Raw genomic sequence first — 16,254 nt, 5'->3', positions numbered from 1 at the left:
TGATAACCCGCAAGTGTAGGGGATAATTGTAGCCTCTTTCGATAAGTAAGAGTGTCGAACCCAACGAGGAGCTAAAGGTAGAAAAAATATTCCCTCAAGTTCTATCAACCACCGATACAACTCTACGCACGCTTGATGTTTGCTTTACCTAGAACAAGTATGAAACTAGAAGGACTTTGTAGGTGTTGTTGGATAGGTTTGCAAGATAATAAAGAGCATGTAAATAAAAAGTAGGGGTTGTTTAGATAAAGAAGCAATAAAGTAAATATAGCGAGTGTGGAAAAGTGGTGGTAGGAGTGTGAAATTGTCCCTAAGCAATTGACTATGTTACTAGACCGGTAATCACTATTGCAATTCTATTTGAGGGAGAGGCATAAGCTAACATACTTTCTCTTCTTGGATCATATGCACTTATGATTGGAACTCTAGCAAGCATCCACAACTACTAAATATCATTAAGGTAAAACCCAACCATAGCATTAAAGTATCAAGTCCCCTTTATCCCATACGCAAACAACCCACTTACTCAGGTCTGTGCTTCTGTCACTCACGCCACCCACCATAAGCAAATCATGACCATATTGCAAACCCTATAGCGGGGATCCCTCACGCTTGCGCGACACAGAGAGCACCATAGGACAGCACCAATAATAAAACATGCAACTCAAACCAATCATAGCAATTCATCAATCACCGATAGGACAACGAAAATCTACTCAGACATCATAGGATGGCAACACATCATTGGATAATAATATGAAGCATAAAGCACCATGTTCAAGTAGAGGGTACAGTGGGTTGCGGGAGAGTGGACCGCTGAATATAGATGGGGGAAGGTGATGGAGATGTTGGTGAAGATGATGGAGGTGTTGGTGTAGATCGCGGTGATGATGATGGCCCCCGGCAGCGTCCCGGCGCCACCGGAAGCAAGGGTGAGAGAGAGCCCCCCCTTCTTCTTCTTATTCTTCCTTGACCTTCTCCCTAGATGGGAGAAGGGTTTCCCCTCTGGTCCTTGGCTCCCATGGCGTGGGAGGGGCGAGAGCCCCTACGAGATTGGATCTGTCTCTCTGTCTCTCTCTGTTTCTGCTTTCTCGGATTCTGCCCTTTCACTGTTTCTTTTATATCCGTAGATCCGTAACTCCGATTGGGGTGAATCTTTCGCTGAGATTTTTCTCATAAAATTAGCTTTCTTGCGGAAAAAGAAGAGCATCAGCCGCCTTACGGGGTGCCCACGAGGGTCCAGGGAGCGCCTGCCTCCCTAGAGCGTGCCCCCTGCCTCGTGGCCCCCTAGGGCACCGTCTCGCATTGATTTTTCTTCCCAAAAATCACAAATATTCCAAAATAATTCTCCGTTCGTTTTTATCCCGTTTGGACTCCGTTTGATATGGGGTTTCTGTGAAACATAAAACATGCAACAAAAAAGAACTGGCACTGGGCATTAGATCAATATGTTAGTCCCAAAAATTAGTATAAAAAGTTGCCAAAAGTATATGAAAGTTGAATAATATTGGCATGGAACAATCAAAAATTATAGATACGACGGAGACGTATCAGGACAACATCTGATCCCAATCCGAGCAAGAAGAAGAAGAAGACCAAGACAGCAAAGGCAAGGGGTCCGACATTCTCAAGATTTGAGGACATCTTGTTGGTCAAAGCTTGATTGGCCACAAATATGGATATTATATGCGGCATCGAGCAAAAGGGGAACAAGTATTTGAAGAAAATTTTGAAGGAGTATCACGTACAAAAGGAGTATGTGGAGCCGCATCCTATCGTGACCACCTGCAGTGTGTCATCTCTCCAACATCGATGGGGGTCATTCAAGAAGATGTGAACAAGTACGTTGGCTACTACTCACAAGTTACCAAACACCCTCAAAGTGGGATGGGAATGGCAACTCACATAAGCTCAATTCCTTCATCATGTCTACATTTCCATAGGCTTCGTGTGTTTGCATTCTCGTGCTCATACATATGGTGTTTTCTAGAAGGCGGTGGCGGCCACTTTGTATCACGGGGTGGAGAATAAGCCATTTGCTTTTAACTATTGTTGGATCATATTGAATGGCAAGCCGAAGTGGTGTTGGAGAACGTAGCATGGGAAACAAAAAAATTCCTATGCTTACCAAGATCAATCTAGGAGATGGACATCTACGAGAGGAGAGATTGCATCTACATACCCTTGTAGATCGCTAAGCGTAAGCGTGAACAAACGTGTTTGATGTAGTCAAACGTCTTCGTCATCCAATCACGATCCGTCCCATCAACTCCCGATCCAAGTGCCGAAAGGACGATTCAACACATGTACGGCTAGATGGCACCTTCACCTCCTCGATCCAGCGAGCGATGGTGAAGTAGTAGCTCGAGTCGTCCGGCAGCACGACGCCGTGGTGGCAGTGGTGGTGGAGAAATCTCAGCGGGGCTTCGCTAAGCACTACGGAGAAGAAGATGGCTACGAGGGAGAGGAGGAGCAGCGTCGTGGCACGAATAGATCTGTACGGGTGTGGCTGCCCTCTCTCTACCTCTCTATATATGGGGAAGGGAGAAGGAGGGACGCCCCTAGATCCCATCTAGCTAGGGGGCCGGCGGCCACCAAGGGGGGCGCCTAGGGTTTGGGTGGCCCTCCCCTAGGTGCCTTTGAAGGAAATATGCCCTAGAGGCAATAATAAAGTTATTATTTATTTCCTTATATCATGATAAATGTTTATTATTCATGCTAGAATTGTATTAACCGGAAACTTAGTGCATGTGTGAATACATAGACAAAAACTATAGTCCCTAGTATGCCTCTACTTAACTAGCTCGTTAATCAAAGATGGTTATGTTTCCTAACCATAGACATGTGTTGTCATTTGATGAACGGGATCACATCATTAGGAGAATGATGTGATGGACATGACCCATCCGTTAGCTTGGCATTATGATCATGTTAGTTTCATTGCTACTGCTTTCTTCATGACTTATACAAGTTCCTCAGACTATGAGATTATGCAACTCCCGAATACTGGAGGAACACTTTGTGTGCTACCAAACATCACAACGTAACTGGGTGATTATAAAGGTGCTCTACAGGTGGCTCCTATGGTGTTTGTTGAGTTGGCATAGATCGAGATTAGGATTTTTCACTCCGATTGTTGGAGAGGTATCTCTGGGCCCTCTCGGTAATGCACATCACTATAAGCCTTGCAAGCAATGTGACTAATGAGTTAGTTATGGGATGATGCATTACGGAACGAGTAAAGAGACTTGCCGGTAACGAGATTGAACTAGGTATTGAGATATCGACGATCGAATCTCGGGCAAGTAACATACCGATGACAAAGGGAACAACGTATGTTGCTATGCGGTTCGACCAATATATATCTTCATAGAATATGTGGCAGCCAATATGAGCATCCAGGTTCCGCTATTGGTTATTGGCCGGAGATGTGTCTCGGTCATGTCTACATAGTTCTCGAACCCTAAGGGTCCGCACGCTTAACGTTCGGTGACGGTCGATATTATGAGTTTATGTGTTTTGATGTACCGAAGGTAGTTCGGAGTCCCGGATATGATCACGAACATGACGAGGAGTCTCGAAATGGTCGAGACATAAAGATCGATATATTGGACGACTATATTTGGACGTCGAAATGGTTTCGGGTGAGTTTGGGCATATACCGGAGTACCGGGAGGTTACCGGAACCCCCCCCCCCCCGGAGGTATATGGGCCTTATTGGGCCATAGTGGGAGAGAAGAGAGGGAGGCATAGGAGGGGGCGCCCCCCCCCCTCAACCCAATCCGAATTGGGTGGGGGGCCGCCCCCCCCCCCTTTCCTTCCCCCTCTCCCCCCCTTCCTTCCACTCCTAGTCCAACTAGGGAAGGGGGGAATCCTACTCCCGGTGGGAGTAGGACTCCCTATGGGGCGCACCATAGGAGGGCCGGCCCTCCCCCTCCTCCACTCCTTTATATACGGAGGAGGGGGGCACCCCATAAACACACAAGTTGATCATTAATCTCTTAGCCGTGTGCAGTGCCCCCCTCCACCGTAATCCACCTCAGTCATATCGTTGCAGTGCTTAGGCGAAGCCCTACGCCGGTAGCTTCATCATCACCGTCATCACGCCATCATGTTTATGAATCTCTCCCTCAACACTCTGCTGGATCATGAGTTCATGGGACGTCACCGAGCCGAACGTGTGCAGATCGCGGAGGTGCCGTACTTTCGGTACTAGAATCAGTCGAATCATGAAGACGTACGACTACATCAACTGCGTTGTCATAACACTTCCTCTTATGGTCTATGAGGGTACGTGAACAACAATCTCCCCTCTCGTTGCTATGCATCAGTATGATCTTGCATGTGCGTAGGAAATTTTTGAAATTATTGTGTTTCCCAACAGTGGTATCAGATCCAGGTCTATGCGTAGATGTTATATGCACGAGTAGAACACAAGTGAGTTGTGGGCGATAATAGTCATACTGCTTACCAGCATGTCATACTTTGATTCGGCAGTATTGTTGGATGAAGCGGCCCGGACTGACATTACGCGTACGCTTATGCGAGACTGGTTCTACCGACGTGCTTCGCACACAGGTGGCTGGCGGGTGTCAGTTTCTCCAACTTTAGTTGAATCGAGTGTGGCTACGCCCGGTCCTTGTTGGAGGTTAAAACAACACATACTTGACAAAAAATCGTTGTGGTTTTGATGTGTAGGTAAGAAGGGTTCTTGCTAGAAGCCAATAGCAGCCACGTAAAATTTGCAACAACAAAGTAGAGGACGTCTAACTTGTTTTTGCAGGGCTTGTTGTGATGTGATATGGTCAAGACATGATGTGATATAATTTTCTGTATGAGATGATCATGTTTTGTTAAAGTTATCGGCAGCTAGGCAGGAGCCTTATGGTTGTCTCTTTATTGCATAAGATGCAAGCGCCATATAATTGCTTTAATTTATCGCTACGCGATAGCAATAGTTGCAAAAGCAATAGTTGGCGAGATGACCATATGATGACACGTTGATAAAGATCAAGATGATGGAGATCATGGTGTCATGCCGGTGACGATGGAGATCATGATGGTACTTTGGAGATGGAGATCAAAGACACAAGATGATGATGGCCAATTCATGTCCCATATTTTGATTACATGTGATGTTTATCTTTTATGCTTCTTATTTTGCTTAGTTCGGTAGTAGCATTATAAGATGATCCCACTAAAATTTCAAGGTATAAGTGTTCTCCCTGAGTATGCATCGTTGCGACAGTTCTTCGTGCTAAGACACCACGTGATGATCGGGTGTGATAAGCTCTACGTTCACATACAATGGGTGCAAGCCAGTTTTGCACACGCAGAATATTTGGGTTAAACCTGACGAGCCTAGCATATGCAGATATGGCCTCGGAACACTGGAGACCAAAAGGTCGAGCGTGAATCATATAGTAGATATGATCAACATAGTGATGTTCACCATTGAAAACTACTCCATCTCACGTGATGATCGGACATGATTTAGTTGATTTGGATCACGTGATAACTTAGATAATTAGAGGGATGTCTATCTAAGTGGGAGTTCTTAAGTAATATGATTAATTGAACTTTAATTTATCATGAACTTAGTACCTGATAGTATTTTGCAAATTATGTTGTAGATCAATAGCTCGTGTTGTAGCTTCCCTATGTTTTTTATGTGTGTTCCTAGAGAAAATCTAAGTTGAAAGATTATAGTAGCAATGATACAGACTGGGTCCATGATCTGAGGTGTATCCTCATTGCTGCACAGAAGAATTATGTCCTTGATGCACCGCTAGGTGACAGACCTACTGCAGGAGCAGATGTAGATGTTATGAATGTTTGGCTAGCTCAATATGATGACTACTTGATAGTTTAGTGCACCATGCTTGACGGCTTAGAACCGGGACTTCAAAAACGTTTTTGAAACATCACAGAGCATATGAGATGTTCCAAGAGCTGAAATTGGTATTTCAGACTCATGCCCGTGTCAAGAGGTATGAGACCTCTGACAAGTACTTTGCCTAAAAGATGGAGGAGAATTGCTCAACAAGTGAGCATGTGCTCAGAATGTCTGGGTACTACAATCACTTGAATCAAGTGGGAGTTAATCCTCCCGATAAGATAGTGATTGACAGAGTTCTCTAGTCACCATCACCAAGTTACTGAAACTTCATGATGAACTATAGTATGCAAGGGATGACAAAAACAATTCCCGAGCTCTTCGTGATGCTGAAATCGACGAAGGTAGAAATCAAGCAAAAGCATCAAGTGTTGATGATTAACCAAGACCACTAGTTTCAAGAAAAGGGCGAAGGGAAAGAAAGGGAACTTCAAGTAGAATGGCAAGCAAATTGTCACTCCTGTGAAGAAGCCCAAAGCTAGACCAAAGCCTGAAACTAATTGCTTCTACTGCAAAGGAAATGGTCACTAGAAGCGGAAATGCCCTGAATATTTGGTGGATAAGAAGGATGGCAAAGTGAACAAGGGTATATTTGATATACAGGTTATTGATGTGTACCTTACTAGTGTTTATAGTAGCCCTTGAGTATTTGATACTTGTTTGGTTGCTAAGATTAGTAACTCGAAACAGGAGTTACAAAATAAACAGAGACTAGTTGAGAGTGAAGTGACAATGTGTGTTGGAAGTGGTTCCAAGATTGATATGATCATCATCGCACACTCCCTATACTTTCGAGATTAGTGTTGAACCTAAATAAATGTTATTTGGTGTTTGCGTTGAGCATAAATATGATTAGATCATGTTTATTGTGATATGATTATTCATCTAAGACAGAGAATAAATTGTTATTCTGTTTACATGAATAAAACCTTCTATGGTCATACACCCAATGTTGATGGTTTATTGAATCTTGATCGTAGTGATACACATATTCATAATATTGATGCCAAAAGATGCAAAGTTGATAATGATAGTGCGACATATTTGTGGCACTGCCATTTTGGTCATATCAGTGTAAAGCGCATGAAGAAACTCCATAAAGATGGACTTTTGGAATCACTTGATTATGAATCATTTGATGCTTGCGAACCGTGCCTTATGGGCAAGATGACAAAAAACTCCGTTCTCCGGAACAATGGAACGAGCTAGTGACTTATTGGAAATAATACATACCGATGTATGTGGTTCGATGAGTGTTGATACTCGTGGCGGGTATCATTATTTTCTGACCTTCACAGATGATTTGAGCAGATATGGGTATATCTACTTAATGGAACACAAGTCTGAAACATTTGAAAAGTTCAAAGAATTTTAGAGTGAAGTGAAGAAACATCGTAACAAGAAAATAAAGTTTCTACGATCTGATCGTGGAGGAGAATATTTGAGTTACGAGTTTGGCCTTCATATAAAATAATGTGGAATAGTTTCACAGCTCACACCACCTGGAACACCACAGCGTTATGGTGTGTCCGAACGTCATAGCCGCACTTTATTGGATAATGGTGCGATCTATGATGTCTCTTACCGATTTACCACTATCGTTTTGGGGTTATGCATTAGAGACAGTTGCATTCACTTTAAATAGGGCACCATCAAAATCCGTTGAAACGATGCCTTATGAACTATGATTTGGTAAGAAACCAAAGTGTTGTTTCTTAAAGTTTGGGGCTGCGATGCTTATGTGAAAAAGTTTCAACCTGATAAGCTCAAACCCAAATCGGAGAAGTGCGTCTTCATAGGATACCCAAAAGGAAACTGTTGGGTACACCTTCTATCATAGATCCGAAGGCAAGATATTCGTTGCTAAGAATGGATCCTTTCTAGAGAAGGAGTTTCTCTCGAAAGAAGTCAGTGGGAGGAAAGTAGAGCTTGATGAGGTAATTGTACCTTCTCCCAAATTGGAAAGTAGTTCATCATAGAAATCAGTTCGAGTGATTCCTACACCAATTAGTGAGGAAGCTAATGATGATGATCATGAAACTTCAGATCAAGTTACTACAGAACCTCGTAGGTCTTCCAGAGTACGGTCCGCACCAGAGTGGTACGGTAATCCTATTCTGGAAGTCATGTTACTAGACCATGATGAACCTACAAACTATGAAGAAGCGATGATGAGCCCAGATTCCGCGAAATTGCTTGAGGCCATGAAATCTGAGATGGGATCCATGTATGAGAACAAAGTGTGGACTTTGGTGGACTTGCCCGATTGCCGGCAAGCCATATTAAATAAATGGATCTTCAAGAGGAAGATGGACACTGATAGTAATGTTACTATCTACAAAGCTCGACTTGTCACAAAAGGTTTTTGACAAGTTCAAGGTGTTGACTATAATGAGATTTTCTCACTGTAGCGATACTTAAATCCGTCCGAATCATGTTAGTAGTTGCCATATTTTATGAAATCTAGCAAATGGATGTCAAAACTACATTCCTTAAATGAATATTCCTTAAAGAAGTGTTGTATATGATGCAACCAAAAGGTTTTGTTAATCCTAAAGGTACTAACAAAGTGTGCAAGCTCCAGAGATCCATTTATGGACTCGTGCAAGCCTCTCAGAGTTGGAATAAACATTTTGATAGTGTAATCAAATCATATGGTTTTATACAGACTTTAGGAGAAGCCTGTATTCACAAGAAAGTGAGTGGGAGCTCTGTAGTATTTCTAATATTATATGTGGATGACATATTGTTGATTGGAAATGATACAGAATTTCTGGATAGCATAAAGGGATACTTGAATAAGAGTTTTTCAATGAAACACCTTGGTTAAGCCGCTTACATATTGGGCATCAAGATCTATAGAGATAGATCAAGATGCTTAATTGGACTTTCACAAAACACATACCTTGACAAGTTTTTTGAAAGAGTTCAAAATGGATCAGTCAAAGAAGAAGTTCTTGCCTGTGTTACAAGGTGTAAAGTTGAGTAAGACCCAAAGCCCGACCACGCCAGAAAAATAGGAAGAGAACGAAAGTCATTCCCTATGCCACAGTCATAGGTTCTATAAAGTATGTTGTGCTGTATACCAGACCTATTGTGTAGCCTGCCCTAAGATTGGCAAGGGAGTATAATGTTGATCTAGGAGTAGATCACTGGACAGCGGTCAAGATTATCCTTAGTGAGGACTAAGGAAATATTTCTCGATTATGGAGGTGATAAAAGAGATCATTGTAAAGAGTTACGTCGATGCAAGCTTTTGCACCGATCCAGATGACTCTAAGTCTCAGTCTGGATACATATTGAAAGTGGGAGCAATTAGCTAGAGTAGCTCCGTCCAGAGCATTGTAGACATAAAATATTTGCAAAATACATACGGCTCTGAATGTGACAGACCAGTTGACTGAACTTCTCTCACGAGCAAAACATGATCACACCTTAGTACTCTTTGGGTGTTAATCACATAGCAATGTGAACTAGATTATTGACTCTAGTAAACCCTTTGGGTGTTGGTCACATGACGATGTGAGCTATGGGTGTTAATCACATACATATGTGAATATTTGTGTTAAATCACATGGTGATGTGAACTAGATTATTGACTCTGGTGCAAGTGGGAGACTGAAGGAAATATGCCCTAGAGGCAATAATAAAGTTATTATTTATTTCCTTATATCATGATAAATGTTTATTATTCATGCTAGAATTGTATTAACCGGAAACTTAGTACATGTGTGAATACATAGACAAAAACTATAGTCCCTGGTATGCCTCTACTTGACTAGCTCGTTAATCAAAGATGCTTATGTTTCCTAACCATAGACATGTGTTGTCATTTGATGAAAGGGAACACATCATTAGGAGAATGATGTGATGGACATGACCCATCCGTTAGCTTAGCATTATGATCGTGTTAGTTTCATTGCTACTCCTTTCTTCATGACTTATACAAGTTCCTTAGACTATCAGATTATGCAACTCCCGAATACCGGAGGAACACTTTGTGTGCTACCAAACATCACAATGTAACTGAGTGATTATAAAGGTGCTTTACAAGTGTCTCCGATGGTGTTTATTGAGTTGGTATAGATCGAGATTAGGATTTTTCACTCCGATTGTCGGAGAGGTATCTCTGGGCCCTCTCGGTAATGCACATCACTATAAGCCTTGCAAGCAATGTGAATAATGAGTTAGTTACGGGATGATGCATTACGGAACGAATAAAGAGACTTGCCGGTAACGAGATTGAACTAGGTATTGAGATACTGACAATCTAATCTCGGGCAAGTAACATACCGATGACAAAGGGAACAACGTATGTTGTTATGCGGTTTGACCGATAAAGATCTTTGTAGAATATGTGGCAGCCAATATGAGCATCCAGGTTCCGCTATTGGTTATTGGCCGGAGACGTGTCTCGGTCATGTCTACATAGTTCTCGAACCCGAACGGTCCGCACGCCTAACGTTCGGTGACGATCGGTATTATGAGTTTATGTGTTTTGATGTACCGAATGAAGTTCGGAGTCCCGGATATGATCACGTACATGACGAAGAGTATCTAAATGGTCGAGACATAAAGATCGATATATTGGACGACTAAATTTGGACGTAGGAATGGTTCCGGGTGAGTTCGGGCATATACCGGAGTACCGGGAGGTTACCAGAACCCCCCGGGAGGTATATGGGCCTTATTGGGCCATAGTCGGAGAGAAGAGAGGGAGGCATAGGAGGGGGCGCCCCCCCTCAAGCCCAATCCAAATTGGGTGGGGGCCGGCCCCTCTTTCCTTCCCCCTCTCTCCCCCTTCCTTCCACTCCTAGTCCAACTAGGGAAAGGGGGGATCCTACTCCCGGTGGGAGTAGGACTCCCCATGGGGCGCGCCATAGGAGGGTCGGCCCTCCCCCCCTCCACTCCTTTATATATGGAGGGGGCACCCCATAGACACACAAGTTGATCATTGATCTCTTAGCCGTGTGCGGTGCCCCCCTCCACCATAATCCACCTCGGTCATATCGTTGTAGTGCTTAGGCGAAGCCCTGTGCCGGTAGCTTCATCATCACCATCATCACGCCGTCGTGCTGAGGAAGCTCTCCCTCGACACTCTGCTGGATCGTGAGTTCGTGGGACATCACCGAGCCGAACGTGTGCAGATTGCAGAGGTGCCGTACTTTCGGTACTAGGATCGGTCGGATCGTGAAGACGTACGACTACATCAACGACGTTGTCTTAATGCTTCCTCTTACGGTCTACGAGGGTATGTGGACAACACTCTCCCCTCTTATTGCTATGCATCACCATGATCTTGCGTGTGCGTAGGAAATTTTTGAAATTACTGCATTTCCCAACAGCCTTGCCCCCCAAGCAAGGGGTAGGCAACCCTAGGGGGCGCACCAACCCTCCTGGCCCTTGTAGGATGGGGTGAGGGGGTGCACAACCCCTTAGTGGGCTGGTGTGCCCCTTCCCCTTTGGTCCATGAGGCCCCCCAACACTTGCCAGGGCCTCTGAGACCCCTTTCGGTCATGCTGGTCATCACCTGGTACCTTCAGAACACTTCCGGACTCCAATACCCTTCGTCCAATATATCAATCTTCACCTCTGGACCATTCCAGAGTTCCTTGTCACGCTGGGGACCTCATCCGCGACTCCAAACAACCTTCGGTAACCACCATAATGACTCAACTATACTTATATCGTCACCAAACATTAAGTTTGAAGACCCTGTGGGTTCGAGAACTATGCAGACATGACCGAGACACCTCTACGATCAATAACCAACCTGGATGCCCATATTGGTTCCTACATATTCTACGAAGATCTTATGGGTCGAACCTCGATGTCAAGGATTCAGCTAATCCCGTATGCAGTTCCCTTTGTCTATCGATATGTTACTTGCCCGAGTTTAGATCGTCGGTATCCCCATACCTAGTTCAATGTCGTTACTGGCAAGTCTTTTTACTCGTTCCGTAATACAAGATCCTGTGGCTAACCCATTAGTCACATTGCTTGCAAGCTTACTATGATGTTGTATTACCGAGTGGGCCATGAGATACCTCTCCATCATACGGAGTGACAAATCCCAGTCTTGATCCATGCCAACTCAACAAACACCCTCGGAGATACCTGTAGAGCACCTTTATAGTCACCCAGTTACGTTGCGATGTTTGGTACACATAAGGTACTCCTCCGGTGTCAGTGAGTTGCATGATCTCATGGTCACAGGAACATATACCTAACATGTAGAAAATGATAGCAATAAACTTGACACGATCATATGCTACGTTTATAGTTTGGGTCTTGTCCATCACATCATTCTCCTAATGATGTGTGTGATCCTGTTATCAAATGACAACTCATGTCTATGGCTAGAAAACCATAGCCATCTTTGATCAACGAGCTAGTCTAGTAGAGGCTCACTAGGGACACGTTGTTGTCTATGTATCCACACATGTATCCGAGTTTCTGATCAATACAATTCTAGCATGGATGATAAACGATTATCATGAAAAGGGAAATATGATAATAACTAATTTATTATTGCCTCTGGGGCATATTTCCAACAAGTGGAACCAACTTGTGGTCGATCTCAAGTCCGGCAAGAAGAGGAATGATGGCTCAAGCTCCCACCAATCAATTGGGTTGGACGATGAAGAGGATGATGTTGTCGCCATGAATGGAAGATCCATCATGCCAAAGGATAATCGACAAGCCATGGAAAATAAGTGGGAGAAGGCACGGGCCTCCCATGATGTCGCGGCTACAAAAATATCGTCCACATGGACGGGAAATTTTTTGTTAAGGGAGAAAAAGAAAGAGGAGAGGTACAAGCTCATGTTGGATGCACAAAAAGGAGAGGATGGAGTTGGACTGGAAGAGGGCAGAGAAGAAGCTCGAATTTGAGAGGGAGAAGATCGGGTTGGAGAAGCAAGAGGCAGCAATCAAATGGAAACTCGAGAAAGCCAATACATTTGGCGAGATTGAGCTTGAGAAGGAGAGGTTGCAAGTCGCACGGGACGCGGAGGATGCGAAGATCATGTTGGCGGATGAAACCCTCTTGGATGAGCATGCAAAGAAGTGGCTCGCGGAGAAGAAGAAGGAGATCAAGGACCGTAGAGAGCACGAGGCGGCGAGGGCGGCTACGGTTGCGGCAGCGGACCATGCGGCTAGGATGCAGGCGAAGGAGGCAGCCCAAATGCAGACGGAGCAGGACGAGCAGGACGCATTCCGCCTCGAGCAGAACGCATTCCACTCGGAGTAGGCGTGTGACTAGTGATTCGAAGCCATCCATCATGCTCGAACATTGATTTCATTTTGGCTTGTCCGATTTGTTGAACTGTGATTTTTTCTTTGTTTTGAACCGTTAAATTCAGTCAATTTGTATTGTATGATCGACGTGTATGGACTGCATGGATTTGAGGATTGGCATTTGAGGTATATGGATGTGCGACGCGACATATGAGAGACTGGCGGGCGCTGTCCTGAAAGCGCCCGCGGGTGTAAGGGGGACGGATTTACCAAAACCGACTTTAGATGCTCTTACGGCATGTACAATGGTTGATAAGATAGTCTTATCTAAAGTCTTGCATGTAATTTAGAGACGGCAAAAAAGAATGTATATGGGTCATCTCTTAGCTTTATCTTCAATAACTAGTTATTCCTAAAAATATGGTGATACATACTGTGATAAGAGTTTTCTTTTCTCCACCTCATCATTTATCCTATATGACACTCCTAAGATAGCATCATTGTACATGCCCTTACAATGCTTTCCTCATGTGATGCCGGGGTGCGTGGGTAGCACTGATGATCAGGCACATCGGTTGCCACGGTTGTTGGTGTTTTTGTACTGATGCATCGCGTGGGCTGTAGCCCCATCAAAAAAATGCCATGGCTTAAAACTGGGCAGTTGTCCAAGCTAGATAAAAATCTCTCTCGCCATACTATGACAAATTTTGTGTGCAAATACTGCTGCATGGTTGCTGTATGAATGGCACTTGCCCGGTATGGCTAGATTATGACAAAAATATGGCTGACACAAAAGATGTGGCTAACAAAATAACCACCACAAATGTGATAAGATTTGATAAATAAATTAAGCATATGACATATGGACCATATTACTACAAAAATAGACATGACAAACGAACCAAATACATGCTTATTGCGTAAGATATTATGGCACGATTAAGATTAGGCATGGCAACCTTAACCGTAAACCAAACATGCCATGTCTGGTTCTTGGCGCACACCGTTTGAGCTGCGCTGAGCTGCGGGTGGGGCGGGGAAGGAGCGGGGGCATGGTGCGCTAGCTAGCCATGTAGGTGGAACATTCACTTGGCGCAGACTGCGGCACTACACGTCTGTCCATTTTCAGTCCATTTGAATCGGCGTGTCCACCTGTTCCGCATTTGGGTTGGAGCGTCTGTTTGGGTCGGCCTTTAGGGCATGTTTGGTTGCCTGCATAAGGCCCAACCAGGCCCGCGCGGGAAGAATCCGGCCTATTTAGTTGCCTGCTTTCGCTGTTCGGCCTGCATGGCACGAACCTTAAAGCACTCCTGGGCCTGGCTCCCTGGGAATGCCCGAATTGGCAGTTTCTCTATGGCCAGGCTCGAGCGGTGCACGCGGGTGGCAGCGGCTGCACGTGCGCGGCCACGCTCGAGAAGTTGCATTGCTTCCCGAAGCGTCGGTAGTTATTAGCCTCACCGCCCCTCACCGCTCCCTCTCCCCACTCTTCCCCACTCTCCCAACTCTCACCGGCGGCGGTGGATCAGAGCAGAGGAAGAAGACCACCGGACTCCATCACCGGCGGCGAAGGATTGGAGTAGAAGAATAAGACCACCTGACTCCATCAATGGCGGTAAGCACTTCTCTTTCTTCGACATGCACGCTAGATTCGATCCACGGCGATAGATTCGATCCACGGCAAAGGGGAATGGGGAATAGAGGTAGATAAGCATAGGGGCAGTTCATACTAGTTCATAATAGTTCATACGAGTTCATACATGCAAGATCGGAATGCAGAAGGTGGATTGCGGGATTGGAGGATTGGGGAATAGGGGGATAGGGGGTACACAACGGACATCGGCTGACCGCGGCGGCCGTCACCGGCGTGCGGAGCGGCTGGTCGAGCCGCTGGCCTTCATCTTCTTCTTCATCGCCGTGCGGGCCGGCGGGTCGGCCTTGTCGTCCTCGGCGGAGTCGAGGTCGATCTGCCAGGTAGGACGGCCTGGCTCCGACGCCCTAGCTGGCATGTGCACCGCTTCTTCTTCCTCCTCCTTAGGCTCCCCGCCGATGACCGCCGGCGGCTCGATAGCCGTCTCCCAGTACACTGCGGCACAGTGGTCATTAGGAGCCCAGTAGGTCTTGTACTTGCACCACTTCTTCCTCTGTTTAGCGTCGTCGGAGACGGACTGATTCATGGCCCAGTGAATGATGCCAACTGCCATCACGCCCTTCGCTGGGTCAGGAATCAGCGTCTTCAGCTCTTCTTTAGTGGCCTTCATGAGCATTGTATTAGATTCGTTCTGCATGTCCGGCATGGAGCCGAAGTTCGAGCACACCTCCATGGTGTTCTCGAACTTGGTGCGGTCACCAGCCGACCACCCGAGGAAGAAAGCCCTCCAGCCAATACCCCAAGGGAAGGGGTTGGCGTTGGAGCTGGAGCTAGAGCTCATGGCGATGGGGAGGAGGAAGGTTGACAGTGAGAGAAGAGAGGGGGTGGGTAAGTAGTGGTGGGAAGGGTGAGTAAATATAGGGGGTGGTGGATAGGAGGAGAAGAGTGACAGTCATGTCGTTTTAACTACAAGCTCTTCAATTAGCCATGAACTCTGTGCAGTGCGTGACTCCATGAATTGTGTGCAGATCGAGGAGAGCAATGAGATGGGCACGAAGGTGCTCCCGGCCATTGACAACAAGGGCAAGTAGCCCCTTCACCTAATGCCCGACGAGGTTGTGCTGCCGCCCACCGCCGAGGAAGAGCCGAAGACGCCTGACGGTGGCGATGACAAGGGCATGGAGGAGCCCCCCAGCAACAAGCGCCGCAACTACGGCCACTACCATCAGGAGGATGGCCCAACTCACTTCTGCAAGGTCATCCTTGCACCGAAGCTTGAGTGCATCCCCATGCCCTTGGACTTCACCAAGCACTTCGTCGCGGTGCCGGCGGAGTTCAAGCTCAGGAACAACACCGGCTGCTCCTGGAAGGTGACGGTCAAGCTGATGAACGGCAAGGTGACCCTGGATCAGGGTTGGGCCACCTACGCAGTCGTTCATCAGATCAAGATTGGCTACATGGTGACGTTCAAGCTCCTCACACCCGACACCCTCAAGGTCATCATCTTCGACGACGATGGTATTGAGGTCGT

Source organism: Triticum aestivum, chromosome 5B (assembly GCF_018294505.1).
Source record: "Triticum aestivum cultivar Chinese Spring chromosome 5B, IWGSC CS RefSeq v2.1, whole genome shotgun sequence".
NCBI classification, from domain to species: Eukaryota; Viridiplantae; Streptophyta; class Magnoliopsida; order Poales; family Poaceae; genus Triticum; species Triticum aestivum.
Note: the sequence above shows the minus strand (reverse complement) of the source record.